Source organism: Tiliqua scincoides, chromosome 7 (assembly GCF_035046505.1).
Source record: "Tiliqua scincoides isolate rTilSci1 chromosome 7, rTilSci1.hap2, whole genome shotgun sequence".
Classification (NCBI taxonomy): Eukaryota; Metazoa; Chordata; class Lepidosauria; order Squamata; family Scincidae; genus Tiliqua; species Tiliqua scincoides.
The window spans coordinates 22,108,673-22,118,215 of NC_089827.1; the positions used below are offsets into that span (position 1 = coordinate 22,108,673).

General features: G+C 46.1%; 1 pseudogene; it reads left to right on the plus strand.

Moving 5' to 3' along the window:
- The first annotated feature begins 3,205 nt into the window (after positions 1-3,205).
- On the plus strand, positions 3,206-3,325 carry LOC136658020 (5S ribosomal RNA; annotated as a pseudogene).
- Positions 3,326-9,543: the final 6,218 nt, after the last annotated feature.

Genomic DNA, 9,543 nt, shown 5'->3' on the forward strand with positions numbered 1-9,543 from the left:
GGGCCTGCTAAGAGTTGGAGTCCGAAAGCAACTCTGGTGTTGCAAGGGCTGCTGGGAGTTGGAGTCCAACAGTGACTCTGGGACTGCAAAGGCTACTGGGAGTTGGAGTCCAACAGGAACTCTGGTGTTGCAAGTGCTGCTGGGAGATGGAGTCCAACAGTGACTCTAGTGTTGCAGGGGCTGCTGGGAGTTGGAGTCCAACAAGGACTCTGGTGCTGCAGGGGCTGCTGGGACTTGAAGTCTGACAGGGACTCTGTTGGTCGCTGTTTGTGCCAGCAGATCAGGCTTAGACTGCACATTGCAGCTTCACCCCTATGATTTACTCACTTAAAGGCCAATTCTGTGCCTGTCTACTCAGAAGTAAGTCGCATTAGAATAAATGGAGCTTACGCCCAGGCAAGTGTGGATAGAATTGCAGCCTCACATTGCAATCCTATGCACATCTACTCAAGAAGTGAGCCCTGTTGTCCTCAATGGGGCTCTTACTCTCAGGCAAAGTTTGCTGGGCAGGTAGACCTGGGCTCCTGCCCAGACTTGGTGCCCAGAGCTACCTGCCTGGTAGACCTTGGCTCCCATTTCGAAAGTCCTCTGGAGCTGCCTCTTCCAGGTGGGTAGACCTGAGCTCCTGGCTGTGCTTGGGCTGCTCTCCATCCTGGTGGGCGCTCTTCCCCGCTGGCACGACAGTTTTGGGGGGGCTACACACCCATGCTCCCCCATCCACCCCTGCCCTCAAGAAAGTGTACCTAGAATTGCAACCTTTTACTACAATCGTAGGCATGTCTACTCAGAAGCAAGTTACATGGGACTTGCTTAGCAATGTATCAGACTGCAGCCTTAGAACTAAGCCCTGCTGTGCACAAGAACGGTTGCTTCCAATCTAAAGCTACAGTCCTCTGCATGCAACCCTAAGGCTGTCCCCCGACCTCCCCAGGATTCTGCTTCATATTGAATTAGCCACTTGGTGCAGCTAGCTGTGATATTGTCCACTTCTTGCTCCCTTTGAATAACAGTCCAGCCTTTGTGCTTGAAAGCAGCTTTGCGCTGGAAACTGAGGGCTCAATCCTACCCAACTTTCCAAAGCAAATGCAGACGTGGTACAGGCCTGAGGTAAGGGAACAAATATCCCCTTGCCTCAAGAGGCCTCCATGACTGCCCACCCACCAAATGATTGCAGTGCGCACCCCATTAGCACAGCTACATCACTGCTGGAAAGTTGGATAGGATTTGACCTTGGGACTGCAACCCTGCACACAGTTATGATGGCTGGGAGCTTCCATTGAGCTCCATCAGTGAGATTTATTTCTTCTGAATAGACATGGTTAGGACTCTGTGACACTCTGAATAATAATGGTATCAGGGAAGTGGGATTAGGGTTACACCCATTGGCCTCACCTCAAACCTCCACTCTGTGTTAACAGAACCCATGCTCTTACATGTTGAGCACACATAAACCCTGTACAGTGATCTGGGATCCAACATTTTGTTGTGATCCCAATCCCTCATTCATTTATTTTATCCCTTATTCAGGACATCTGAATAGTACAATTGTAAAGAACTACAGAAGTTAAACCAAAACAGAAATTAAAACAATTGCAATAATATGAACCACCACTAAAAGTCACTCTGTACCCAACAATGGAAGAACCAATGACTTCAACAGAGTCAAATAACAAATCTCAAAGGAATTTATCTTATACTTTATGAATTATGCCTTTTTCAGAGTAAAATGATAATGTTACAATAAAATTGAAATTACTGTGTTCTTCACCATTAAACATTAAACTAATACCAAAAAAAACCCTCTAAACCAAAATAATAATAGTTCAACATGTTTAAATTTCTGTGTAAACTGAACCTTAAAACAAAACAACTGAAAAATGAATTAAGCCAGTGTTTCTCTAACTGTGGGTTGGGATGCACTAGGTGGGTCGTGAGCCAATTTCAGGTGGGTCCCCATTCATTTCATTGTGTGTTTTATTTTTAATATAGTAGACTTGATGCTATCATGGTATGTGACTTGGCAGCTTTGGCAACCTTCAGTCTCGAAAGACTATGGTATCGCGCTCTGAAAGGTGGTTCTGGCACAGCGTCTAGTGTGGCTGAAAAGACCAATCCGGGAGTGACAATATCTCTCCCACCGTCGGAAGCAGCCCCTGGCGTCATGCTCTACGCCAATCGAGCAAAGACTTATAACCGGTAAACTGCTGCTTCCCGTGTTGTGCCGACGCCGTATGGCGAAGTTGGAGTGTCCTCTCCAGTGCGCGAAGCCTGGGTAAAGAAGGTATGGAGGATAGGCTGTTACCCATGCAGCAAATCCTCGCTCTCCACGTCGCTGGAATGGTCCAATGGAAAGGCAGAAGCCGATACGGTTGGTTCCAGCGGCGTCGCAGGAGTTGCCAGAACGTGACCGTGTTCAGCCATGAACTGCCTAAGGGACTCCGGCTCCTGATTGTGACTATGTGACTATGTTTGGGGAAATGTTACAGATCTGTACTTTTAACAGGCTACGCTGTATATGCTTTTAACAATGAGAGTCAATGGAGCTTACTCCCAAGTAAGAACAGATAACCTTTGGGATATTTAGGGAATTTTTAAAAATAGATCTGTAACTGCTTGGGAGGGTAAGGAGGATTATTTATTTTAAATAAATGTTTAAACTTATACTTATTGTGAACTTTAACTTAGGGCGCAATCCTAACCTCTTATGTCAGTGCTTTCCAGCACTGGCATAGCTGTGCCAATGGGATGTGTGCTGCATCCTGCAGTTAGGTGTCACTCATGGAGGCCTCCTCAAAGTAAGGGAATGTTTGTTCCCTTACTTCAGAGCTACATTGCTCTTATGTCACTGGAAAGCACTGACATAAGGGGTTAGGATTGTGCCCTACCTTAATTGATTTGATTTTGTCATAAGGTGTGAAAAATTTTCCTGCTTGATGGTGTCAGTTCTGGCCATGACATCACTTCCAGCTTAATGACATCACTTCCGGTGGGTCCCAACAGCTTGTCATTCTAAAACAGTAGGTCATGGTATAAGACGTTTGAGAACCACTGAACTAAACCTAACCTTAGAAAAATCTACAGGCAATCAGAAATGCTGAAATCAAAGGAAGTAAAATATTAGACTTTAAGAGGCAAAAAATAGTGTATGTGCTTTCTCATTTTGAACAGCAAATGGCAGCCCAGTCCAAATGGCAGCATCGTCACAGAGTGCAGCAACTGTTACCCTGCACATGCCCGATCTTGTCTGATCTCGGAAGCTAAGCGGGGTCAGGCCTGGTTAGTACTTGGATGGGAGACCGCCTGGGAAGACTGGGTGCTGTAGGCTTATACCATAGTCTTTCAAGACTGAAGGTTGCCAACCAACCAACACAGGGTGCAGCAGCGCCAAAACAGCTACTGCTGCATCCAGCAGCACTGCTGAGGCCACTGGAGGACTCCTTGGGGGCAGGGAACTTTTGTCCCCTTCCTCCAGGGAAAGTCCCAAGCCCTGCAATGAGGTTTCTCAAGTCTGTGCCAATTATTTTGCCAGCCCAGTCTTGAGAGCCTCCACGTCAGGCTTTGCAGCCAGACACAGAGGATAGGATACAGCAGAGCAGGGCTCTGCCGGTCCCACCCCCATCCCACGCTCCCCCGTCTTCCCCCACCGCGGAATGCTTCCTCCCACCTCCACAGACCTTACCACTGCCTGGAGCTCTTCCCTTGCTCTGGGAGGCGCCTGTCCAGCGCTGGGCCCAGTGCCGACTGGTACAGGGCCGGCGCAGGTGTTCCCTTCGCAGAGGGTGCTGTACACGTGCTTTACAACATGTTTACGGTACCCAAGCACTGGTGGTACACTCATACAGCTTGTGCTGAAGACAGGATTGGGCTTTTAGGCTGCAATCCTGTACACATTTACCTGAGAGCTGTTCCATTGAACTCAATAAGACTTCTGAGTAGACAAGCATCAGATTGTGCTGTTTTAGCCAGAAAAGGATTAGATACAAGTGTAAAAAATTGTAGATAATCTGCGCTAATACACAATCCAGTTTGCAAAATAAGCTGGGAATTGTGTGTGCGAGTACAAAGAACTTCCAGATGTCCATACTATCAAGCAGCTCATTGAAAATACTGAATATTCATTTGCTGATTATGCATTAAAGAGTATTTTGATTGGACAAGTGTTGGCAACCTTCAGTCTCAAAAGACTATGGTATCGCGCTCTGAATGGTGGTTCTGGAACAGCGTCTAGTGTGGCTGAAAAGGCCGATTCGGGAGTGACAATCCCTTCCACACTGGGAGCAAGTGCAGTCTGTCCCTGGCCTGTCTCCCTGGCTATGGGCCTTTCTTCTTTGCCTCTTAGCCTCAGACTGTTGGCCAAGTGTCTCTTCAAACTGGGAAAGGCCATGCTGCACAGCCTGCTTCCAAGCGGGCCGCTCAGAGGCCAGGGTTTCCCACCTGTTGAGGTCCACTCCTAAGGCCTTCAGATCCCTCTTGCAGATGTCCTTGTATCGCATGTGTCACTATTGTAACAATGGAAGGATGTAATACTTTCTATATGATTTGCATTGTTTAAACTTCTTCAAGGTTTGTCCCATTAAAAACATCACAACACTTTATAATAACTACGGTACTGTCTCTAGGCTTTCACTGGGTGATGTGTTTTTGCAAATTTGGAAGGTTGAACTGCACATTATGAGCATATGTGTCTAGCAGAAGTCTGACAGCTGTTTTTCCTAGGAAAAAGGCAGCGTCAAGAAGGAGTGGTTTGGCGCACAGGACCAGTAGGCGAGGGAGATGGTGCTTGACATGTGTTTTGAAGTCAGTAGAGGAAAAGCTGGCAAGGAGGGGGGAGATTTGGAGCTGAGAAATGTATTTTTTTGTTTATTCTATTTATTTGAACGGTTTTTAAACAGCTTTTTCAAAATTCAAAGCTGTATACAGAATATAATCCAGGGGTGCCCAAACCCTGGCTCTGAACCACTGAGCCCTCGTGACACCCATGCTGCCACATTCTGCACTAACTGCAACTTCTGGACCATCTTCAAGGGCAGCCCCATGTAGAATGTGTTACAATAGTCTCTACATGAGCTATCACTAGGGCATGGACCACCATCACCAGTTCCAACTGATTCAGGTACAGTTGGAGCCAGTGGATGGATCCCTGTGGATCCTTGCGACATCCCACAAGTCAATGACCAGGGTGCCGATCCGGCGTCCTCCAGTCTTACCATCTCAAACGCATCTGCCATGAAAGAGCAGAACCACTGCAGACCAGTGCCTCCAGTTCCCAACCCAGGCAGCCATTCCAAAAGGACACCATGGTCGACAGTGTCAAAAGCCGCTGAGAGATCCAGCAGGACCTACTCTCACTACCTAGTCCCCTGTGCAAGTAAACAGAGTTGCCAGTTGGATGCATCCAAAAACCTGAGATTTTTGAGACCAGGTCATGTTACAAGAATATGACTCCTTGAATATAAAAGGGGGGAGGAGGGAATCTGGTCCTGAGAAGGGCATCAGCAGCAAAGAGCTGAAGCCCAGGAATTAAAGGCTCCAAAATAACCTGAGATTAACATTTGCCTCCCATTTACTGGAGGGAAAAAAGCAAAACTCTGAACAAACAGAACCGTTTTGGGCAAACTGGCAATCCTAAACCCATGAACAAATGGTGGAATTTTGTTTTTGTTTTTTTTAAAAGGTCAAGTCTATTTTGAAAGAATTGTGATTTGGAATCCTTCACTGGATCACATTTTCCCCTTCCAGAATATCATAACAGGCTTTGCATCAGTGACTTACAGTGGCTGTAATCTGATGGTCGTTCAAAACAAGAGCTTTCACAGCTGTTCTAGCAATAATTTCATTATTTAAGGGCTGGACTTTGATACCTGGAAGATTCAGATTCACTGCATGGCAGAGGCAAGACTTGCAACAGGGAATGGATGTCCTGAGTCACAGCTCAGGGCCCAATCCTATCCAACCTTCCAACTTTAGTGTAGCCACAATGCAGCCCCATTGTGGTAAAGGAACAAATGAGAAGGCTCCAGTGACTGCCCCTCCACCACAGGATGCAGCACACAGCACACTGGCACAATTGCAATCAGCAATTGCAATCAAAACTGGATAGGATTGGGCCCTCAGGGCACAATCCTGACTGCGCCTTGGGTTGGTGCAAGTCCCTTGCACTGGTCCAGGAGGGTTGCAAACATGCTGCAAAGCATATTTGTGCCTCCTTGAGAGTCGGCTGGGCCAGAGCAGGAATGTGCGCCGGCCCCGGAAACTGAATCCAGCCTCTGTGCTGACTTGGCCAACACATGGGTCTGGGGAGGGCAGAGAAGAGGCAGGAGGGAGGCGTTCTGGGGCAGGCAGAGGACAGGCAGAGGGTGGGGCTGGGACCCAGCTGTTATGCCAGATCCCAACCCCGTTCTCCAGCAGTGTGGAGCGGCTTGAAGCCACTCTGTTGTTCGCCTTGGACTTATGCCACCTCCTGAGTTGCCTTCAACTGAGCTGATTCTGGTCCCAATCTTGCGCTGGATACAGTGCAGGCTTCCTGGCCTGCCTGTTCCAGTGCAAGATAGAGACTGCACTGCCAGTCTCTTCGCTGCTACACCGCACCCTAAGGAAGCTTATTCTGTTAAAGGCTGCACAGGCAAAAGAGAACAGAACAACAGTACAGGTAAAACCAGAAGTAGGAAATCTTTTAAAATAATGTTTAGCCATCTGCCTTGTTTTCAGTACTGGAAAAAAGCCAACTTAGCTCTTAACATTGAGTGGAATATTTTATGATTAAATTGTTTCACACACAAAAAAACACACAAAAAAACAAATAACTCAGAGCCTTTAATTACAAAAAAAAAATAATCTCCAGAAACTCTGAACCAATCAAGGATGTGATTTCAGACAAGACTTGGAACACTGCAGTGACACTATTATTGCACTGAATCATTTTTATGAAGATATGATAATGCCATAAAGCAGAGAGCAAACAAGAAGGCAGTTAACCAAGCAAAGCAGCTCTTTATGTACTTAGCACGACAGTTTTATGACCTCAATACACCAGCATTGCTACTGCAATAAGAAATCTAATAAGTGTAAGTTATGCTAAAGCAAAGGAGTCCACAGCACATACTTCTTAGTGTCATGTTATATCAAATACATTTTGTGAATCTCTACATCTCTGCTGAGAGAGCATCAAATGTGAGGAAAGGCTGCAGGCTGGCGCTTCTTACTTCCGATAATTTAAAGGTAGGTGGAGTTTATCGTCAAAGTCTTACACAGAACGTCACAATCTGAAGACAGTTGTGGTTTGCTTTTGAACTACAAGCAAGAGTTGGGTCTATAGACAGGCTTTGAAAGCATTGCACCCACTTGTGGTGGCAACTTGGGAACTTGTATAATCTCTCTCTGGAGTTCTGGGGTATTAGTTAAGAGTGGTGGGAGAGAGTAGGGACCCAATCCTGAACAAGTGCCATGTCAGTGGAATGCACAAGGCTATTGTGTTGTCACAAAAGTGCCGTAAAACATTTTCTCGTGGTGCGAAGACCAGGAGCTCATACGAGAAGGCCAGAGCCAAGTGGATGTCCACTGGAGCAGGTGAATTTGGCATAGGGATTGGGACATGGCAGAGTGTATAGGATGGAGTGGGGGGAGGGTGGAGACCGGGACAGGGTGAGAAAATTGGACACTGGAGGGGCTGAGATAAGTGGCACCAGTGCGCATCATATCCTATCCCCCTTCCCAGACTTTATCCACTGATATGGATCAATGCAGACTTGTGCTACTGATATCACTGAGTGATAGAGAGACGCTAGAGGGATTGTTGCAATGAATTTGCACATCTGCTGGATGTGGAGCAGGGACAGAGGCACTCTGAAGGTTGAGGGAAGGAACTGAAGCAGCAAGGAGTCAGAGAGGCAGAAATGAAGAGACGGCAGGCAGGTTTCAAAGATAGAGTGCAAGGAGGGAAGCCTGTTGTACCAACCTCTCTCCAGCCTTTTTATTCACTCTCCTCCAACAATACAGAGCAAGCTGATGTTACTCTCGGTTAGAGATAACGCTAGCTGGCAACAACACATTCCTAGGTCTGACCGCTTCCTATCTCATCCTGTTGTTTACAGCACTGGGCTCAGACACTCAGCATAGTACCAAGGCCAGCAGAGTTTGCTCTGCATAGAAGCAGGCATGCCTGCTGTTGCCACATATGCTAAAGCATTTCAAAGCCCAGTGCTTCTGCACTGCTACAAGGGATGCCTAAGAGAACGTTAAAAGGAAGCAGGAAACATCCTGATTTCTGTAAATAGTCTCTGAGTCATCCCTCTAGCCTTTAGGCTTCCTTCGTACTTGTCTGTCTATAACAATTGTATTTATAGCCTTTAGTAAAAACAAGATACCAATTGCTTCACACAAGTGTAAACAAGAACAAGTGTCATGGGCATGGGGGACAACAGGGAACCATGGATAACCGGACCTGTGGATGCCAAATCCATGGATACAGAGGGATGCCTGTATGTGGCTCCCAGTCACATCTAGTTGCAATTTTAATGCCTATTCATGCCTTGACTGTAGGGTATGCCCTGGCACCAGGTGTATAGTAGTTGGGTATTAAAGGCTACAGATGTGCCACAAAAATTAAATGAATTAAAAACTTGCTGTCTCCTGTGAACCTAAGTACCCATCCATAGAGCAGTTTCCCATTGTGTCTGCACGATTCAGTACCATTCTAGATTTTTCTTCTTCCAGTCAGGCTTTACTGAGTATGGGTAAACTCAGGTATAATAGGGTTGGCCAAATTTGCTCAATGTAAGAGTCACGTCAGATGTTTGAGAGCTGCAAGGGAGATGTTTGAGAGCCGCAATATTTAAGCATTTAAATTCTTAAATATATTTACTCACCACGAACATTAAACGCATGTTTTAATCCAGTGGACTCTCAGTTTATACCTTGTAAATAATAATAATATAGCTTGAAAATTGCTTATTTACTTTTTATATTAATTGTGCTGCGAAAAGGAGCTCAGACGACATATTTTTGTGAGCCGCACACAGTATGCCTGTATGTGGCTTACGGGCCGCAGTTTGGCCACACTGCTATATAAGATGTAATTGGAGCACTCATATTTTCAAAGCAGAAGTCCAGCAGAATGACTTGACTTCAGAGGAGGCAGGCTCAAAAGAGTGATTCATGAAGCAACACAGAGAGTGGGTTCTATTGAACATTTGTGAAGAGTAACACCTTGGCATACTTCTTTCAACAACGTAACTATTAATTGCTTACAACTCTCTGGAAAAGCCTGGTGCATAAAATTAGATTGGTTGGGGTGGGTGGGTGGGGGGAATCCAAGCTCATTTTATCTCAGAACTGTTTTTAGTCCTTCTAGGCCCAGGACCAAGAAATCATACAGGTTCTACCATTCACACAGAATTCTGCTGGAAAACGGAAACTATTTTCCAAGTTCCCTCACATGTCCTGTTTTATCCCAGGGCCTTCTGGGCTTGGCTGTAGAGGCAATATCTAACAGCCTTCTGTGAAGGTGGATCCTGTAGTTGCCCTTCTTGAATATTCTAAAAGCAG